The following is a 22,592-nucleotide window of genomic DNA, read 5'->3' on the forward strand; positions in this document are numbered from 1 at the left end:
TTTTGCTTGCTTATCTGGATGGTTTCCTTGTATATTTAGGTATCAGTCCTTTGACTAGTTTTTGATGTTGCAAAAATCTCCCATTAAGCCATTCACTTAGTAATTTTATATGTGATGTCTCTCGTTCCAAAAAAGTCTTTAGTGTTGATGTAAACAAATAGTAACATCTGTCAACTAGACAATAATTAATTTTTTTGATAACTGAAATATCCATTTACCAGTAGAAAAATCATATGAAGTGTGTGATGTTGAGATTTACAAAGTGAGGTTCAGCCCATGTTTCCTTAAATTAATTTTGAGCTACCTTCAGGTTTCTGTGAAAATCAAATACCCTATCTAAATGCAAACCCCTAGTGAAATAACTACATATTCAGGTCATATGACTATAACAAAAGAGCAAGGTTCTGTTTAAGAATGATGTGAAGCTCTCTTTAAAAATTTTTTAAACCTGTTCATTTTTAATGTTATGTGTATTTTATATACAATGTTCATAATTCATATTACACAATAATAAAATAGATGTGATATTTTATAGGTATTTAATAGATCTTTATCAGATTAAAGAGTTCCTTTTTTTGTCCCTTTCCATTCTTTCTGCTTGATTTTTAGTTAGTATAATATTATGTTTTTCATTATTTCTAGAAACGCTTTTGAATTAAATTCCATTTTATATATTGCTCTTACCGCCCATGTTCTAATTTGATTAATATTAATCTGACTTATTTTCCTCTGGATCTTCATTTCACACTGTTACGTGTGGTTTTGTTTCAGGAGTTTCTTTTTGAAATTAAAGGTAGCAGATTTTGGTTTTGTTTTTAATCCCGTGTAATAGTCTGTGTCTTTTACAGGGTGAATTTAATTCTTTTAAGTGTATTTTTATAATTTTGCATTTGGATTTATCTTTATATATATATTTAGAGGTTATCCATCCACTTTTAAAAACATATTTAAGTATAAAATTTTCTAAGCCAAAGCCATTCAGTTTTACTTATTCTCCTTGCTAAAGCAAAGATTTTAGCATGCTCTCGCTACACACTGCATAGCCCCATCATTTTATTGTTATTTTGAGGTTTAGTTTCACTCTTGTTTACAAAACGGTTATTACTCTTTTCAGTCACCAATTAAACATACTGACAGATTTTATCAATTTATTTGTTCATTGTTATTTCACACATCTTAGGCATTCCCTCTGCATTAATGTCTCTTCTTGCCAAAGTATATACTTTAATGTTTCCTTCAGTAAGGGTCTGTGAGTCATAAATTTGGCCTTTGTAAATCTGAAAATATCTTTATTTTTCCTCACTTCTGAATAAGAATTCATGCACACATAAATTTCTAGCTTGAATATATTCCTCCACTGTATTCTTAGAAGTATCATTGCTGATGAGAAGTCTTCTCTCTTTCTAATTGTTCTATTAGTCTGTTCCTATTTGGTAGCTTTTAAGATACTTTCTCTTTATCCTTGCTCTTCTGCAGACTCAAGCAGAATCCTTAAGATTTCCTACTTCAATGCCACGCTCTCTTTTTTCCCGATGGAAATTGTATTATGCCTATGTATTTCCCAATCTTTCTCCATTATAACTGTTCTGTTATATTCAGTATCAGTATCTATGTGCCATATGCCGGATGAATTATTCAAGACTGTTTCCCAATTCATGGATTCTCTATTCAAATGTGTCTAGATTTCATTTTATCTTATCTATTGAGGATCTTTCCTATCCTATCTTTAGTTCCTATAACTTTATTTTTAATTCTAAGTTTTTTATTTGGTTCCTTTCATATCTACCTACTCTGATTCCTTTTAAGTCTGCCTTGTTTTATAATTTCCTGTTCACTTTATGATAATTTACTTTTTTTAACCTATCACGTTAGACATACTTATGAGAGAGTCTTTTAGAAGCTGTTCTATTAGCTGGTCGTCTGTGAATTCGTGTTTTGATTGATGATTTTGTCAACTCTCTTTCTTAGCATATGCTTTATTCACTTCCTTTGTAATTTTAGTTTGTAAGATCATTTTGAGACTTTGAGAGGGAATTCTCTTTCTCTCCCCTCACTGTTTTCCATCAGGATTTTAGTACTTCTGCCTTTGGGCTAAAGACTGAAAATCAAGAGTTGTTTGGAGGTTCTGGGGTCTCAGTCTTGTGATAATACCAGGAATATCTTAGATCCAGTCAGATCCAGCCTGTGGACATCTTGGCTCCATTCTGGGGTGAAGGCTGCCTATCTTCCCTCTTCCCAGGCCCACCCATGAACTTCACCCAATAAGCCAAAGCCCCAGGTGGCAGTGAACAGCAGACCGCAAACACTTATGGCTGCCTTTCCCCATTTACTACTTTTTCTCCTGCCTCTCGAGGCTAACAGAGGAGGAGACAATACTCAGCACCTATTTCTAAAGGTGGCCGAACTTTGTGCTGACCCACTGCCCGGGTAATGTTTAGCGTGGACAGCAGGGCCTCCATAAAGACAGAAGCAGTCTATCCAGATGGGGAACTTTAGGAGTCAGGCTTTTAAAGATCATAAGGGAATTTTACTTGGGAATGAATCTAACTGATTTTATGTTGGGTTATTTGGCCACAAATGACATAGAAAGATTGTAACCGTAACTACTTTTCTTTGAGGGATTATATCAAGGATTCAGTAAATGAACCTATTTTAAAGAATGCCAGAACATGAGAAAATGTCCCAGGGGACCCCCCCGCCCAACTACCACCACCACCACCACCAAAAAAAGGACCAGAGAATAGGAAGAGGGTGAGGACACAGGGAGAAAGAGAGAGAATCTAGGAGAGGGAATCTAGAGAGAAGCATATAGAAAAACGAGGAAGAGAGAGAGAGAGATGAGGCAGCACTGTGGAGGAGAAAGAACCAATGCGAGAAGGAAGAGAGAAATATAGCCAGAGAGACAAAGGCAGCCATAAAAGGGAAAAAGTTGCCAAAAAAAAAAATACTGTGAATACATCGAAAGGATTCAATTTTCTCGCTTTTAAAAAAGAAAACATGACCACAACCATAGGAGTCCATGTACCCTATTTGCTTGCTGAGTCTGTTGAGGGGATAAACCAGAAAAGAGGAAGTAGTAAAAATGACTGATCTTCCTCTCCGTGGAATGACCCCTTCAAAGCCCGAGGCAGAAGGGTGCTCTACACTAGCTGTTGCCTGGCGCAGTCGAGGAGCACTCCCACTGCCGCTGGTCACTTCTTACAGCCAGGCTGATTCGATAGTCTCTTCAAAAACCCATTCATCCACAGCCTTATATTAGTTTTCATCCTGAGTAACACTAATTGCCCTTCGGCTGAGAGTATGTGTGAGGCATTGATTGATGACATTGGGCTATTTTTCCACTAAAGCAGCAACCACGTGTGTCTTGGCTGACGCACACATCCCTCCCCACGTTGTGGGTGGAGTTATTCCAAGATCAGTGACTGCAGGGAAAGTGAGCCCTCATCAGCAAACTAGTAGTGGGGTTAATAGAATGGACCACAAGAGATTAACCCCATCTTAATGACTGATCTTCCCCCTTCGAAACAGCATGGTCAGCTATCAGCATGAGGCCAAATATTTGCTTTTCTCCAGGAGTGCTCCCATTTATCCCAACCTGTCTTTGCTTGAGTTTCCCCAGAAGCGGGAGCTGAGAGAAGGATGTGAGAGCAAGTAGTTTCTTTGGGAGGTGCATTTAACACTGGTGGGAGAGTGGGGAAATGAGAAGAGAGAAAAAAGGCAGCCAAGAAAGGATGCGTTATTAAGCCAACTTCCACTCTAGGCAACTAGAGCTTAATCCTACAGGGAAACTCGAGGAAATGGTGTAAACCCATGGCTTAACTTATTTAGCTGAGGGAGCAAGGGAGCTGGGGTATTTACCCACTGTCTCTTGTCAGACAAGTGCCGCTCCTGGAAATTCCAGCCTGTCCTATATATGAGCAGAGTGGCCTTGCACTTAAAGAAATGTAAACACAGGCGGTTGGAAGTGAGCTGGAGTAGACTAACTGGTAAGGCCTGAGAGATGTACAGGGCTCCTACCAACCACATTTGCCCCAAAGCTTCAGTGGATACTGTGAGGCTTGCCTCATTTAATGAGTTCATCTGAGAAAAGCTTTTCATGTCTAAAGTTTCATAAGATGGGCTCATTTACAAGCAGTTTAGCAGCCTTCACTTGTGGCATACCTGAATTATTCCCAGCACTCAGGATTAGCTTCAAGTCTTTACTTGCTATGTAACTAGCCAAGCAAGCACATTTAACCTCTCCAGATCTGTTTTGTTTTTCTTTCCAACTGTCAAGTGGAAATAATAATACTTGACTTCCCTCACAGGAATGAAATGAAACTCAAAATCAAAATATGATAATATATGTCAGGAGTCGACAAACCTTCCTACAAAGGGCCATACAGTAGACATTTTAGGCTTTATGGACCATGTAGTCTTTGTCGTTGTAGCAGGAAACAAGCTAGACAATAAGGAAACAAAAGATTATAGCTAGGTTCCTATAAAACGTTATTTACAAAAACAAGTGGTGGGCTAGATTTGACCCACCAGTCCATGAGCTCTGGTTTGCCAACCTCTAACATATAAGAAAGGTCTTTGCACACTTCCAGGATCACTTATTCCTCCCTCAATAAGTCACTGAAGTTCACCATCCCTGTCTTCCTGGAAGTGGAATTCATATTTTCCTTCTTCATGAAGTACATGTTTACTGTGAGCACCTCTTCTGTGAAAGGCTTTACACTGGCCCTAGGGATTCGGTGCTGATGAGACAGACATTGACCATGCCCAACACCTGGGAAGGGAATCCTAACTCTTTTCTCCCACCAATCTGCACTGCCAGAGAGTCATTCCTTTTGATCAACAAGTGACACCTGCAATAGAAACTCTCTTCATGCCTGCGAGCTGGAGCACAGAGGCAGCATTACTAAAGAAACTCAAGCTTCTGGGTGCCATACTTGGAATGAATGGACTCCTTTCAAGGTCCTAGAAGGGGCCCTAGCAGTGATTCATACTGACATATATATTTGTCATTATATTTGTCATATATTTGTCACAAATTCACAAATGCAAGTTACTTCAATCACAACTGGTTAAGGCAAAGCCACTATCTTTCTACTGTGAAGTCCTCCATCATGCTTCCCCTGTGTTAAGATGGTTTTTCTGATCTTGTCCTTTGAAAAAGCACAATAAACTAATCAATGGCCATTTTAAGTTACTTTAAAAAAAAATATTATCACTGTTTGGACTTAGAAGTTATGGCCTATTGGGACTTCCTTAAAAGAGGGCGTCTTTTAAGAAGTAATAATTAATAATAAATAATTGTTTACTGTGGTTCTTTGGTGCCCCTAGGGTCACAGCACCGTTGGGGAGAGCATGATTACTTCTGGACCAAGAACTAGTAAGAAAATGTAAAATGACAAGAATAGCTGTCAAATTCTTTTTTTTTAATGTTTATTTATTTTTGAGAGAGAATATGAATGGGGAAGGGGCAAAGAGGGAGGTGGACAGAGGATCTGAAGCAGGCTCTGTGCTGACAGCACAGAGCCTGATGCGGAGCTCGAACTCACGAACCATGTGATCATGACCTGAGCCAAACTCTCATGCTTAAGTGACTGAGACACCCAGGTGCCCCTGAAATTCTTTAAAGAAGCAATGACAGATAAAGAAGATGTGGTGTGTATATATATATACACACACACACACAGATACACAATAGAATATTATTTGGCAATCAAAAGGAATGAAATCTTACCATTTGCAACAATGTGGATGGAACTAGAGTGTGTTATGCTAAATTAAGTAAGTCAGAGAAAGACAAATATGTGATTTCACTCATATGTGGAATTTAAGAAACAAAACAGATGAACATAGCAGAAAGGAAGCAAAAATAAGATAAAAACAGAAAGGGAGACAAACCATAAGAGGCTCTTAAATACAGAGAACAAACTGAGGGTTGCTGGTGGGGTGCTGGGTGGGGGATGGGCTAAAGGGGCAAGGGGCATTAAGGAGGACACTTGTTGGGATGAGCACTGGGGGTTATATGTAAGTGATGAATCACTAAATTCTATTCCTGAAATCATCATTACACTATTTGTTAACTAACTTGGATTTAGGTCTTTAGAAAAAGGGGGTGGGGGGGAAAGCAAACTATGCTTAGGAAAATAGCTTGGGAAAATCCAAATAAAAGTTATCATCACTAAGATTTAGAAATTTACAAGGTCACCTGCAGCACTTTCCAGGTATGTACTCCTTCCTGAGCTAACCTGGGTCCTGTAATTTGATACCATTTACCCATATAAGTACTAGTATCTATGAAAAATCATATGTATGCAAGTATTCATGGATGGGTATGGAAACATATATATTTGGGTGTATATATATACATGCATCTGCATAAGTATATATGACATCTATGTAAAACTCTTCAAAAGCAAAATTTAAATTTTAGGACTAGGTAACATTGTGTTTCCAAATACAGACTAACAATAAAAACAATGACTACATTTTATTGAAAGCTTATCAGGTGCCAAGCACTATGCAATCCCTCTAAATACACAAAACTCTACAGTTATTATCGCCTCCACTATTCTGATGAAGAAACTAAAACACACGATGTTAAGAAATTTCCCCAAGATCAACTTGTAAGTGATGGAGCAAGGATTTAAAATCAGGTATTTCTGACTCCTGAACCTGATTTTTAATTACCACGTAGTTAGTATAAATGTAAGTGTAAATACCCTGCCAAAAAGCCAATGTCTTGGTAAAACTACCTAAAGCCTTGAGAATAGAGCTGTTCACCAACAGTCTGTAAGAAATTAGTATTTGTATGTCTGAGCTGGGACAAGGTTCAGGTACAAATCTCATGTTCTCCCGGTATAAATGATAGGGAGAGGTCCTAGGACTCAATCTTACCCTGCCTTTCTCTTACACGTTTTTTCCATTATGGCAATCACCCCAGGGTTGGTCTACTTGTCCTTCTCCGTTTCTGTGAGCCTCAGCTTCTGATAATGATATCTGTGCTCTCAGACCCATTACAGGCTGGCACCTAACACTTCTTCCCTGAGCATCTTTAGCTAGAATAGACACATAGTCTATACGAGGTTTCTATATGACATAGACAAGTTTTCTTTGTTTTACTTGTTTCTGCTTCTAGTAGTGAAGAGATCAGGCTAAAAATGATTGAGATGCCAAGAAGACTCACAAAGTGGCACAAATTTGACTCTGGCTACTGACCTATATGCAGATAATACACAAGCTGTGATTTTTCTTGGTATTCATGTTGTCTTAGCAATTCCACTCAATTTCTTTATACTTTTGTTAATATCCATCAGCTAAAGGCCACTAGGAACATATCTAGATTCAAACAAAGTTGGCTTTATTGACTTACCACAATGAGAGTGAATGTACATGGTGGGGAACCATAGGGCATCTCAATGAGAGGGTGTTAAGAAGGATTTATTACAGTATTTGGTTGGAGTAGGTGATGTGGAGAAAACTTTAGGAAGTAGGACTTTATTCTGGGTTAGATGCTGTCAGGAAATGGGGATCATTCTATGGCTGGGTATCTTAATAAATCTTATCTAAAGGAGGTAAGACTAGCATGAGGCTAAAGTTATAACTGATAAAGCAGCAGCAGTCTCTTACATTCGCCAAGATAAGAGGATTTTCAGTCATTTTTGTGGTTTGAACAATGCTCATGTTTTTGTCCGTGTTCAGACACGATTACGGGGGGCCTTGGGTTTTTTTCTTAACCCATCATGGTCTCGGAGTGGGCTTGTTTTGTATTATTGCTAATGTTCGACAGGAGAGCACCATGGCCTACCTGTGCCAGACTAGCTCCGAGTGACACCAAGGATTAGTTGATCGTTCCAAGCCAACTTCCGGCCATAAGGGGTGCTTTACTCTTTCTCAGTTTTTGTATCTTTAAGCTAATATTCTGAGTTTTACCTGTTAAATGAATTAGTCTCCATGCCCACTTCCCCTGCATGTAGACCTCAGAGGGAAAGAAAATATATCAAACATGCTAAAAATGGGCCTTTGATCTCCTAAGATTTCTTCCCACACTGCAGTGCAAAACAAAAATACCACATTTTCCTTTCCTTAGTTTCTTATTTCCTCATAACACGGAAACAATTCCATCTGTAGTTGTACCTAGAACAGACCAAAAGATGATGCACCAAGGCCTATGGTCTAATTAAAGTATATTAAGAAATGGGAAGTAAGCATCGATGTAAGCTGAAACCTGAAGTGTAACAGTCAAAGGTCACACGATGACACACACTAACAATTATCAATAAGGACAAGGTAGATTCATCTGTGTCACAGCGGTGATTGTAGCTAAGTGGTGAGGGAGAATGCAGAAGAGTAGTACTTAAAACTGTTCTCAGAATTCTGGCTTTGGAAGCCCTTTCTAACTTGCCTCTCCCTTGGATAGTAAAAGGGACCCTCTTCCCTCCTTTTATCTTGAACTCTGCCCCCTCTCCAGCCCTTTTACCCTCTTGACTGTCACCTCTTACCCATACTTTTATCTCCCCAGTAGCCACACTTACTGGTTTCCTATGAGCTGTAAGCTCCCAATGATCTTCTGTGCTGGAGAATAAAGCATCTGACAAAGACACACACGGCTGATGCTTTCTGGACTGCTAATAGTAACAGTCACCGTCTAGAAACCTAAGCTGCCTGCCAGTAGGATTTGGGTTTTTGTGTTTCTGACAATATGCTTTTTCTCTCTGCATTGTTCATATTCTCTATAGTGTTTTCCCTGCATGAAAAACATCTGCTAGAACTGTAAGTTGTTTGCTTATCCTGATTTCTACTACCCTATGTTAATTTGCAAGTTCTACAACTTCATATAAATGAAATGATGCAATGTAGTATGGTGTTGTGTTTGATATCTTTCACTTATGTTTATGAGACTCATTCATGTTATTACTTGGATTGGTAGTTTATTATTATTTTTTATTACTGAGTAGTATTCTATTGTATAAATTTACTACAGTTTGCTTATTGAGTCTGTTGATAGATATTTGAGTGATTTCTAATTTGGAGCTATTACAGATAAAATTGTTATGAACATTCTTGTACAAAGCTTTTTGTGGACCTATGTTCTCATTTCTCTTAAGTAAATACCTAGAGGTGGAAATTTTGGGTCATATGGTGGGTGAATATTTAACTTTATAAAAAACTGACAGATGGATTTCCAAAGTGATTCTACTATTTTACACTCCATCCAGCAATGAGACTTTAGTTGCTCCACGTCCTCACCAACATTTTATGTTGTTAGTCTTTTAAATTTTAGTGAGTTTTACGGCACTTTAAAGTTTTCTGATTATCCACATCAATAAGAATGCTGGATACAATTGTTAAAAAATTTTTACTTATATTTTTCAATTCTTGTATTTTGTGAAACTAGAAAAGGTTCAAATTTTTTAAATAGTATAAAATAGTATTTTAAATAGTATAATACTATTTATTTTAAATAGTATAAAACACCTTTTATAAAATGACTGAAGACTGATAAACTATAGTTAAATTGTACTTCAGTAAAATTAATAACTTCTATTTATCAAAAGATACCTTTAAAACAATAAAAAGCCACAGATATAGAGAAAAATTTCACATATACAAAACATTACTCATACCCAGAATACACAAACAGCGACTACAAATCAATACAAAAAGATAAATGACTCAATTTAGAAATGGGTAAAAGATTTGAAGAGGTATTTTGCAAAGAGAATATTCAAATGGTCCTTTAGCACATGAAAAGATACACAATTTCTTTAATCCTTGGGAAAAGGGAAACTTCTACCACAATAAGATATTACTATTCCCTAAGTAGAATGGCCAATAATTAAAAGAGGGATAATACAAAGTATTGACAAGATGTAGAACAACTGAACTTTCATATACATTACTGGTGGGAATGTAAACTGGTAAAGCCACTTTGAAACACTAACAGTATCTACCTAAGCAAAACATGCATCTACTACTATATGAGCCAGCAGTTCAACTCCTAGGTATAGGACCAAGAAAAATGAGTGCATATGTGTTCTAAAGACGTGCAAACTTGTTCATAGTAGCTTTATTCATAGTAGTCCAAACTGAAAATGACTTCAATATTTATCAACAGGAGAAAAATGTATAAATTGTGGTATATTTACATAATAGAATATCATACAACAGTAAAAAGGAAGTGAACTACAACAACATGCAATGGCACACATGCCTCTCACAGACTTAAGGATGAGTGAAAGAAACCAGACCCCAAATAGTCCATACCAAATATATAATTTCCTTTATATGAACTGTATGCACAGGCAAAGCTCACTGATACTGATGGCTGGCAGAATAGATTATCTCTGGGGAGAGAGTATTGACTGAGAAAGGGCCAAAGGCAGCCTTCCATGCTGCTGGGAATGCTCTGTATCATGTACTGGGTCATAAAATTCACTAAGTTGTGCACTTGTGATTAGTGAACTTTACTGAATCTATGTTATACTTCAATATTTTTTAAAACTCCAGCAAAGATTACAATAGACATATTTGAGAACTAAAAATCAAGTAGTAAGGAGTCCGTCCCTTAAAATATCTAACTCTTGGGGCGCCTGGGTGGCTCAGTCAGTTAAGTGTCCGACTTTGGCTCAGGTCATGATCTCACAGTTTGTGGGTTCGAGCCCTGCGTTGGGCTCTGTGCTCACAGGTAGCTCAGAGCCCGGAGCCGGTCTTCAGATTCTGTACCTCCCTCTCTCTCTGACCCTCCCCTGCTCACGCTGTCTCTCTCTCTCTCAGAAATAAATAAAACATTAAAAAAATATATCTAACTCTTAAAATGTGTATGTTATCATCCCCCCTCAAAATAACTACTTATTTGAGTCCTAAGTTGAGATGGAAAATATCCTGAATGGAAGCCATCTAGTTTGTAAACCATTCCCAGAGATCTGGTTCTTAGGATCTTTTCAAGATGGCCTATTAGCTCTGATATGTCATAACCTCATTTGGAAGGATTAGAAGCTCTTAAATGGCATTAACATACCAATATTAGATTACAGCCCCCTAAATTAACTCATATTTTTCTGGCCACTTGGTTTCACCAATATAAATTTGGAGCAAATTACATTATAAACCATACTTATGAGCTGTAACCACAATATTGAGATGCCAAACCAGCGAGAAAATGGCAACCTACTCAAGCACCCTGGTTTGCAGCCGCGGGATTTGATGGACATCTAGGTTCATGAGTGTGTTTATGGGGAGTGGGGGTGGGAGGGGATATTTCCATAGCCTTGCCTGAGGGAGTATGCTTTCCTTTTATAATAAGCATTTCACAGTTTTAAAAATAGTTCAGTTTCTGTTGTCTTAGGTCCAATAGGAATAAAAATCAATCTTCAAAACTTTACTCAGTTTTTTTAGCCATCATTGTCTGCACGTTCCCTCACGTTACATTAATATTAATGTAAAAGAAACATACGCTAATTTGGAGGTGGAACAATGAGGGGAAGAGGCAGGAACAAAATCTCACCGGAGCAACAAAAAGCCCTTTGGAGGGATTAAAATGCTAACAAGGGGATGATGACTTATAAATTACAATAATTACTCATATTTAGACACTCAACCATAGTATCAACATGAGATTGTGAATAAGTTTTACTTTTCCATAGAGGAAATGCTAAAGGCAAGAGAAATTCCACATGCATAATGAAATTTCAAAATCACATTTTTAAAATGTAAATTTTCCTTCTCTTGTCACTAAGGCAGCTAATTCTGCTTGGATTAGACTGTTCACTTAAGTTTACCATGTAAATTCTTCCTCTGGAGTAAATGTGGTACTAAGCAAAGCGGTTCCTACACGTAATCGATAAGCTCATATCTGTGCAGAATAACATAAGATCTAGTGATGAAATATTCATTAGCTAGGAACAAATCTTCCATTGATAAATATGTTCCCCTTTGACTTCTGACAGCACTCTCTTGGGATGCCTGACCAGAGAACACAGTATTGGTGTTATTGGCTGGGGTACAAAAATTTTAAAGTGAATTGTGGCCCGTGGGAATCACATCCATATCCTAGACTTCCCGAGTCGATTAGCCAACTAAGCACAGAAAGCCCAGTTGTGGTGACTCTGCCGTGCGCATGCTAAGTGAGCCCCCTTTGTATCTGATGTAATGCACAGAAGCAAGGCTACTTCTCAGCAAGAGAGAAAAGTGGACTTTGTCAACTGCTGACTATAAAAGCTGAGCTAAACATTTTTTTTTTTTTTTTTTTGCAAAAATGCCCAAAGGTGGAGGATTTTGTAGGAAGAAATAAAAACAAAAACAAAAAACTGTGTATCACAGTACCCCTCAGAATATCCCTCAAAGCCACAAAAGGAATTTGTCAACTAGTTGAGGGAGGGCTCCTCTCTTGGTTGACCATCACCACTTACTGTGAAGTAAGTGTCTGATTTTATTATGTTTTACTTTAAGTAGATTTTTTTTAAATGTTCTATTTATTTATTTCTGAGAGAGAGAGAGAGAGAGAAAGAGAGACAGCGTGAGCAGGGGAGTGTCAGAGAGAGAGGGAGACACAGAATCCGAAGCAGGCACCAGGCACTGAGCTAGCTGTCAGCACAGAGCCCGACGCGGGGCTCAAACCCACGAACTGTGAGATCATGACCTGAGCTGAAGTTGGACGCTTAACCAACTGAGCCACCCAGGCACCCTAAGTAGATTTTTTTTTAAGTTTACTTTTTTTTTTTAAGGGAGACAGAGACAGCGCAAATGGGAGAGAGGGAGAGAGAGAATCCCAAACAGGCTCTGCACTGTCAGTATGGAGCCCGACACGGAGCTCCAACTCACAAAGCCATGAGATCATGACCTGAGCCGAAATCAAGTGTTGGATACTTAACCAACTGAGCCACCCAGGGGCCCCACCTTTTGGTAGACTTTTAAATTCATTGCTTTGGCGATTTGGTGATGGATTCTCAAGTGATACATGAAAGAAAGTTCACTTGAGGATTTTGTGGGACCCTGGAGTACAGTAACACCTGTTACAGAATGTTAAACAGTGACTGCATTTTTAAAGTTTTTAATGAAGTTTATTTCTGCTGTATACTATGTTAAACTTGCAAGTGCAGGAATTCATATTAACCATCTGGGCTGCCTGAAGGGAACATTTTGCCAGACGGGACTGTGACACTAAAGTACAAGGCAGACATATACTTCAGTCCACAGTCTTAAAGGTACATGACCTATCATTTCATTATTATTATTATTATTATTATTATTTTGTACTTCAACTTAATCTCTGAATCCAAATTCCCATTCCAATAGGCTAATGGATTACTAAGGCTCTGAACTTATTCACCTTCTCCCCAGTGTATCAAGTTTCTTGTGTCTTGGGACAAAATATTGACTGGAGACAGGGGATAAGGAGGATTCAGAATGACCATCTGATATTCAGTTATGGTCCATGAAGTCTCCTGTTGAGACATCCCCGATCTCTGAAAGCATTACCATTGGGACAGGGGCATAGTTTTCTACTCTCATCTGTATGATGCACCATTGAGCCAATCAGCTTTGGGGTCTTTCAACAGAACCGCCAGGAAGCAGTTGATAAATCCAAGCTATTCCAAGATCCTGGGGTTCTCTTTTTCATCTCATTTTCCAACCCCAGGGAAATTAATTTCTAGTCCAGGAAGGAGGAAAACCTCTCTTCCTTCTGCTTTTCTGAAACTCGGAATATTCCTGAAAACTCACAGTAACTCTTTTTTACCTTATCTGGTAACCCTCTAGGATAGCTTCAGGATATCATAGACACCCTAAGACTTAAGCTTTTGGAGAATTAAAGTCAGAAAAGTGTGTGGATGACTTCTGTTTTTCTATTCTTTCCATACATATCCATCAAAGAAAAGAACACATGGCTGCCTATTTATTGAATGGGGAAGCGAAAAATGGAAATCAAAAAGAAAAATTTTATAAGTTAATATGTAGAAATATTACCCATCCGGGGCGCCTGGGTGGCTTAGTCGGTTAAGCGTCCGACTTTTGCTTAGGTCATGATCTCGTGGTTCGTGGGTTCGAGCCCCGCGTCGGGCTCTGTGCTGACTGCCGGCTCAGAGCCTGGAGCCTGTTTCAATCTGTGACTCCCTCTCTCTCTGACCCTCCCCTGCTCATGCTGTCTCTGTCTCTCTCTCCTAGAAATAAATAAAACATTAAAAAAAAATTTAAAAAAAAAATAAAAAGAAATATTACCCATCCAAACTTACCTGGTTTTATTTTTTTCTGGTGCAATCACAAGTATCAAGAGGGTAGGAATCATGTTGTCCAATCTTTCATACTTTTTATCCATAGAATTAGATCAGTACCTAGAATATAGCAGGGAGTCAATGAATAAGTAAAAGGATCAATAAATGAATGAATGAATCAAGAAATAGTTTCATAAGCTCAATTTCCTAGTTAGTCTGTCTTGTATCACAAGGCAAGTTCACTCTATCATCTCTGCTGTTCTGTGGCCTTCACCTAAACCTTCTAGGAGTCTTCTAATTATTACCAAATTCAGCTTTTTGTACCAGGATTTGTGAGTATCATATAAGAAGCTACTACCATCCTTTTTGCCCCCAAGGAGCCTCTTGTCTAATTAAAGGCTGGGCTGATATCCATACACCATTAGAAAGCAGTACAGGCAAGGATGAAAGAAGTATTCTGCCTGCTATGGGAACATCAGACATGAGGAAATCGCTTGCAGACTACAATAGATGGCACACACTACAAGGAAACAAACAAAAGGTCCTGAGATGGACCACAGATACCTTTGGCAGGTGGCAAGGAAAAGAGAGAAACAGCACGAATAAAGATGCAAAAGGGACAGGGCATGGCATATTTGGGAGCAAGGAGTCTGGGCTGTCTTGAGAAAGACATGGGCCAAAAGCAATAGGATATGGTAACCTAGCTTAAGTAGCAGGATATATTTGAATGTTGTAGAGGAAGCATAGAATTTTGGACATGTGGGGGCACCTGGGTGGCTCAGTCGGTTAAGCGTCCAACTTCGGCTCAGGTCACGATCTCACGGTTCGTGGGTTCGGGCCCCGCGTCGGGCTCTGTGCTGACAGCTAGCTCAAAGCCTGGAGCCTGCTTCGGATTCTGTGTCTCCCTCTCTCTCTGACCCTCCCCTGCTCATGCTGTCTCTCTCTCTCAGAAATAAATGAAAAACATTAAAAAAAAAAAAAAAGAACTTTGGACGTGTGATCAGTAGATACCCATAACTTCCACAGTGGGAGGTGTTGTGAAATCTAAGGCCCACACGTTTGAGGGCTAAAAGTAGAACTTGGGAGTTAAAAAAATTATTTCTCATTTCACTTGTTGTATCTTTGCTCCATAACAGCCTGGACCCCAAAACTGAATAGATAATAATACCTTGTTAATTGATTAAGGCATAAAGGGTTTTAAATCTGGAACAAGAAAACATGGACTCCAGTTGGAGCTCACCACTAACTGGCTGTGTGATGTTGGCCAAGTCACTTAGCTCTTCTTGGTCTGTTTATCAACGATAAAACGAGGAGACTAGATTTAAAAATACTCAATTCTCTTTGGGTTCCAAAAGCATGTAAATGATTATCAATCCAACTAAAGAATCAAGTTACAAAAGATTTTCTGGAAGAAATTAAGCCTCAGAGAATATTAAAAGGAAAATAAATATCAACAAACAAAGATGAAAAAGGATCGATGAGTCTTCATTTAACTACAAGAGTAATGGAATGAAATTACATTATAAGCTAGAATTTATATTTTAAATAGAAGTAGGAAGATGTAAAAATATGTTAATTCCTAATTGAAGATGGGACTTTGTGTATTGAGCCATTCTCCATTCTCACTCCAGAGTAAATATGTTCTCAGTGATCTGGATTTTCTGCTATGATTTCCATTTTAAGCTGGGAAGTCAACAGGAATTTATCAAGTTTCAATTTCACTGAAATCAACTGGAAAGCTTAAAAATCAAGCGAAAGTCTTGACTGCTGAAATCAAATGAAACTTTCTCATGAAAGATAATTCAGATAATTCTTTGCCCAGCATACTTCTCAGGGGGGAGGAGGTTTGGAATGTCAGTTTCCAAAATTCAGTAATAGAACAAATCACTCAATACATTTGAGCTAATTTTTCTTGTTCAGATTCCTATCTTACTGTAGAGTCTAGGACACAAATAATGTATTTGTACTCCTTCCTACATTTTTTTTTCTCATTGTGCACTAATTTTTCTTTTATCCATAAGAGAAGAGAAAAAAGCTAAGATGGAAGTGGAAGCATTTTGGACACATCAGAGATAATCCTTGGATTTGTTTCTCCATATATAAGGTATTCAAAACACCAGAGGATCTGTGTAAAATCATTCACAGTGAGCCTGTCTTGACGTTCCACATCTTCCAGGAAGCTTGTCATGAGAATATGATCTGGAATGACACAATTGTCTTTCTCTGGAATTTACACTGGGAGGTATGGAATGCATCAGTTGTTTAAAGGACCCATAGAGGAAATGTCAGAAAGTAGGATCCAGGTCATGAGTGATGATGGCAAATTAAAATAGTGAGAAAAGAGAAACCGAGTAAGTAAAAGATATGTGTTCAGGGGAAGAAAGAAGGCTGAGGAGAAAAGAGCAGACTCTCAGAGCAATGTAAAAATGCCATGATAGAGGCGCCTCGGTGGCTCGGTTGGCTGGGCGTCCAACTTCCGCTCAGGTCATGACCTTGTGGTTCATGGGTTCGAGCTCCATGTTGGTCTCTGCACTGACAGCTCAGAGCCTAGAGTCTGCTTCGGATTCTGTGTCTCCTTCTCTCTTCCCCTCCTCCACTCCCACTCTGACTGTCTGTCTGTCTCTCTCTCTCAAAAATAAATACACATTAAAAAAAATTTTTTTAATGCCATGATAAAGGCTCCTCAGAGAGTCTAAAAGGAGTAAATTTTCCAAATCACCTATAACCTCCCATTTCAGTTCAGACCACCCAGGTGCTAACTACAGATGGATCACTTTCCTTGCAGTAACTTGAAGAAGACCCGACTCCTTGAAGCCAAAAAGCTTAACTAACACAATAAAAAATGTTTAGTACCTTATACTTATATCCAACAAATCAATCCCAGAAGTAGGATATACTTATATTAACATCTTGTGAACACAAATGGCAACCCAGTCCAACCCCTACCCTACATTTTACAAATGAGAAAAATGAGGGCCAAGCAACAAAATAACATAGTCATTGTCACAGTGCTAACTGTAGTCACTTGACTGAAACCTAAGTCTCCCATGATGGCAGCTTCTAAAATGGTTCCAAATGATTCTCACCTCCTGGTACTCACGTCCCTATGTAACCTCTTTTCCTTGAGTGTGGGCTGAACCTAGTGACTAGCTCCTAATAAGCAGAACGTGGTAAAAGTGATGCAGTGTCACATCAGTGATTAAATTATAAAAGGCTGTGACTACCATCTTGTTTGCATTCTCTTTCTGGCTTTCCTTGCTTGGTTGCTTTGATGAAGCCAGTTGCCACACTGCAAGCTGCCCCAGGGAAAGGCCCACATGCCACGAACATGAGAGCCACCTCTGGTCAATAGCCACAGAGAAACCGACACCCTCAGTCCAACAGCCCACAAAGAACTGAATCCCACCAACAGCCACGTGAGTAAATGGAGAAGCCGTCAAGTCTGGAGATGACTGCAGTCTCAGTCAGCACTTTGTTTTTGACCTTGTGAGTGATTGTGAACAAGAAGACCCAGCTTACCCATGCCCATATTCCTGACTCGCAGAAGTTATAAGATAATAAGTATTTGTGTCATTAAGCTGCTTAGTTTGGTGGTAATTTGTTAGGCAGCAGTAGAGAGCTGATACATTCCCACTGTCCCAAAGTTTTTGCTCTTTGACAGACGCCTAAAGAGTCAATAGTGCCACGTTTGTCTCCACTTGAATGAAAACTATGCCTGCAATTAATCTCTGATCCTAACACCAAGTGATCTCCACTGCTCACCCTGGCAGGGAAACAATACTAAAATGACATCGGAGCAAGTAAAGCTCAGCTGTGAGATTAAGACAAACAGAAACAAAATAGCATTACTGTCTCTAAACTGACTGCAGATTTTTGTGATCCGGAAGCACAAACTCAAATTATCTACAGCTGCCCCTTAAACATTTCATCAGTAAATGCACAGCAACATCTTGTTCCTGGTGATGTTCACACTGAAAACAAACAGTCTTGATTGATTTTTCCCTCCCACAGAATGAATTATCCATGTTCTTTGTCAATGTGGGCAAACACGCGTGCTTGTTTGTATGGGGAAAGTACACATCTTCATCACTTGTTCAGTAGAGACAGTTATGGGGGACTAAGATTTAGATTCCATATTCAAAGACTTTGGTGGCTAGCAAAACCACAGTATAAATTAAGGGGATGAAAACTGCTCAGGCAGAATAACTATATCGTTCCTTATTCATCCATCTACTCATTCATTTATTCCCTCGCTTATTCAATAAATACTACGCATCTGCTATGTATCAGGAGATGTTTAAGGTCCAGTAGATCAAACAGCAATTAAGATAAATTCCCCGACATCAAAAGACCTGTGGCTCGGGGGGAATGTAGATTAAGAAATAGGTTCTCCCAGAAATAAGCACCCTCCTACACTGTTGGTGGGAATGTAAACTGGTGCAACCCCTCTGGAAAACAGTATGGAGTTTCCTCAAAAAATTAACAATAGAACTCACCTATGACCCATCAGTAGCACTGCTAGGAATTTACCCAAAGGATATAGGAGTGCTGATGCATAGGGGCACATGGACCCCAATGTTCATAGCAGCACTCTCAACAATAGCCAAACCATAAAAAGAGCCTAAGTGTCCATCAGCTGATGAATGGATCAAGAAGATGTGGTATATTTATACAGTGGAATACTACATTGCTGGGAGCCGCACCGGCCTCTCTGGATGGCAGTCACAGTAAGGAAATGGTAGTGTTTGCACAGCTCCTGCCATGAGAAACGCAAACTGGTATCTCCTTCTGCTACTGCTGGCTCATGTTAGAAATAAGCCTGCTGGTATTGACCAGGCCTCACAATATTCCGTATCAGACCGATATTCCCCACACAGATTCCTCATAAGGTAAAGCATATTCCTACCTTTACAAAAGAGATTTTAGATGATAGCTCTGTGGATGATTGTCAAAAGGCTCTTCCTATGGGCCTTGCAGATCCAAGACTTACATAATAAAGGGGGTTAAGAACACAAGAGTTACAATTGAGCCTGGCCCCGAGACAAAGAACTTAATTTAGAGTTAAGGAACAGATAAGGGCAGAACTTAAGTTAATACATCTTTTCTAACTGGTGGTGTATGGCAGTCCCTTCCCTGAGGCCTACTTTCCACAAACACCCTCCCTTACACTGGGATGAGGATAGATAAGAGTAGCTAAAACATAACCTGAAAACAAAGGCCGACACATTTAGGGTCTCCATGGTGTTTACACATTCAGCATCAAGTCAAAAAGGTTTCCACAGGGGCGCCTGGGTGGCGTAGTCGGTTAAGTGTCCAACTTTCGCTTAGGTCATGATCTCGTGGTTCGTGGGTTTGAGCCCCGCGTCGGGCTCTGTGCTGACTGCCAGCTCAGAGCCTGGAGCCTGTTTCAGTCTGTGACTCCCTCTCTCTCTGACCCTCCCCTGCTCACGCTGTCTCTCTCTCTCTCTCCTAGAAATAAATAAAACATTAAAAAATTAAAAAAAAAAAAAAGGTTTCCACAACCAACTTATTAACCAGCTCAAAAACATTGGTCCTCTTGTGAGCCAGACAGAATGACTCCCAGCCTATCTATACACTTAACCTATGTCCTAATCTAGCGTTATTAACTTAGAACAAATATGTATGTCATCCTGTTTTTCACTAAGAACATCCTGTTATTTCCTTAGTTGTAAGATTTACTCAACCTCACTATGATTGGGGTAATTCTGCAAGAATATTTCTGAAAAACTTGTTCTTGTACACTTTTCAAAGTATTTTATCACAAAGAGCTTCCCATTGTAAAAATTCCTTTTTCTGATCTCATGTTGTCGTTGGACCTTTAAATAAAGACACCAAAACCGAAAGGACAGAGATGCCTGCCTGGTGATCAGAAAGAATCTCGGGGCTCTCTCACTCTCTCTCTCTCGCCGACACCGTCCATCCTTCAGGGCCCCCTGGACCTGCTGGAGCGGCTTCTGCACTACATGGCAATGAGAAAAAATGAAATCTGGCCATGTGTAGCAACATGGATGGAGCCTGAGGGTGTTATGCTGAGCGAAATAAGTCAGGCAGAAAAGGACAGATATCATATGTTTGGACATATAGGAGGATTAGGAGGAACTTAACGGAGGACCGTGGGGGAGAAGAAGGGGAAAAATAGTGGGGGAGAGGGAGGGAGGCAAACCATGAGAGACCTTTGAATCTGGGAACAAACTGAGGGCTGATGGGGGTGGAGGGGAGGGGAAGGGGTTGATGGGCATAGAGGAGGGCACTTGTTGGGATGAACACTGGGTGTTATATGGAAACCAACTTGACAATAAACTATTTAAGAAGAAAAAAATAAAATAAAATAGCCCACAAAAAAAAAAGAAAGAAAGAAAGAAATAGGTTCTCCCTGTCACAAACCTATAAAACATGACCAAATAACCAATGATTCTTTGGATTGCTGTAGCTTTCCTGACATCTAAACTAGCTCACTGAATTTTCACAAAACATTAGTTCTTGTCTTTCTAGATAAAATTCTGGATCATATTGTGTAAGATGAGCCTACCCATTCTGTCAAAGCGTCCATGAAGCTTGGTGATTTGAATGTGAGATCTGCAGTCAATTCACCTTGAACACACTCTGAGTTGGGGTAAATTATTTGAAACCTCCATGCCTCAATTTCCTCATCTGCAAAATGGTAACGATTATACCCACTTCATAGGGATGTGATGAGGATTAAATACAATAATATGTATTTAGAAAACAATGCAACTCTCCCCCCCCCACCCCCATATTTCAAGTACTTGACTAAACTACTAACTAAAAAAACCTCTGCCAGTCCCTGACAGCATCATCTAGGACAGGATTTTAAAACCTTGTCACTGCTAACATTTGGGGCCAGGCAATTCTTTGTCATGGGATGTTATCCTGTGCACTGTGAGAAGTTAACTAGCATCTCCGGCCCCCACTCACTAGATGCTGATAGCACCCTCTCCTCACCCTCACAGTTGAGACAACCAAAAAATGTCTTCACATATTGCCGTTTCCCCTGGGGGTCAAAAGCACCCCCAGTTAAGAACCATTGACCTAGAGTTCTTAGGGCCAAGGAAAAAGGAAACCAACATCCCAGAAGTGTTTTAAAGTTTCACATTAACAAAACTCATCAAGAAAAATATAGGTCATACATAGTGCTTGGGATCTCTTAATTCGAATATGTTCATACTACTCTTCTATCGTATTGCTAATATAGAAAGGCCCAGATTGTATAGAATACACAAATCTTTAAGGAAATTTAGACTTGGTTGTGGCTTCCAGAATGTAAAAATTCTGAAATGTTATCCCAGAGCTGTTCACCTTTCTCGGTCTACTTAAACCTTCCCATGTCAACCTCAGCTTGCTCAGTTTACTGCACTAGAAAAACCTTAATGATCTGTAAATGCACATGCTCTTGTGTTATCTGTCTCCTTTTGCTTTATGAAAAATGATCTTTTTTGGTAGCAAACTTTCCAATATTTCTGAATAGTCAATGCATTATTTGATTACCTACTATGAATATTTATCTTCAGAGATACGCTCATGAGTCTTCAATATTCATTTTCTTTGTATTTCAATCTTAACCTATGTCAATGATAACTTTTTCCCTTTAATACCTTTATTCTAGGGGATCTCAGTCTTGGCTTTGTAGGAACCCAGTGCATGCAATAATTAAAAGGGGCCTGGGACAGAAGGAAGGCAAAAAAGACCCTGGATAGGCAGTGGGGCCACAAAGATGAGAAGAAGGGGCCCCTGGGTGGCTCAGTCAGTTAAGCATCTGCCTTCAGCTCAGATGAAGATCTCACAAGGCAAACCATGAGAGACTCTTGAATGCTGACAAAAACTGAGGACTGATGGATGTGGGGGGGAGGGGGGGATGGGCATGGAGGAGGACACTTGTGGGGATGAGCACTGAGTGTTATGTGGAAACTAATTTGACAATAAACTATTTGTAAAAACAAAAAAAAAGAAAGAAAGAGAGAGAGAGAGAAACATACATTTTGGTCTGGGCATTTTTGTCCCAAGATAGCCAAAAATAAAGCCATTGATCAAAACACTCTGAAAAAAAAAAAAAAAAAAAGATCTCACAGTCTGTGAGTTCAAGCCCCACATCGGGCTTTGTGCTGACCGCTCAGAGCCTGGAACCTGCTTCAGATTCTGTGTCTCCCTCTCTCTCTCTACCCCTCCCTAGCTCACACTCTGTCTCTCTCTCAAACATAAATAAAGATTTTTAAAAAAATTTTTTTAAAGATGAGAAGATAAACCACTGAGTTAGATGTAAATGTGGAAAAAGAGAAAACAAATGGCCTAGAAAAGCATCCCAACAAACTTGACACATCCTTCCTTCCACACTTGAACCTTTTGGTGTTA

Source organism: Hyaena hyaena, unplaced genomic scaffold, assembly GCF_003009895.1.
Source record: "Hyaena hyaena isolate Hyena2069 unplaced genomic scaffold, ASM300989v1 scaffold_80, whole genome shotgun sequence".
Classification (NCBI taxonomy): domain Eukaryota; kingdom Metazoa; phylum Chordata; class Mammalia; order Carnivora; family Hyaenidae; genus Hyaena; species Hyaena hyaena.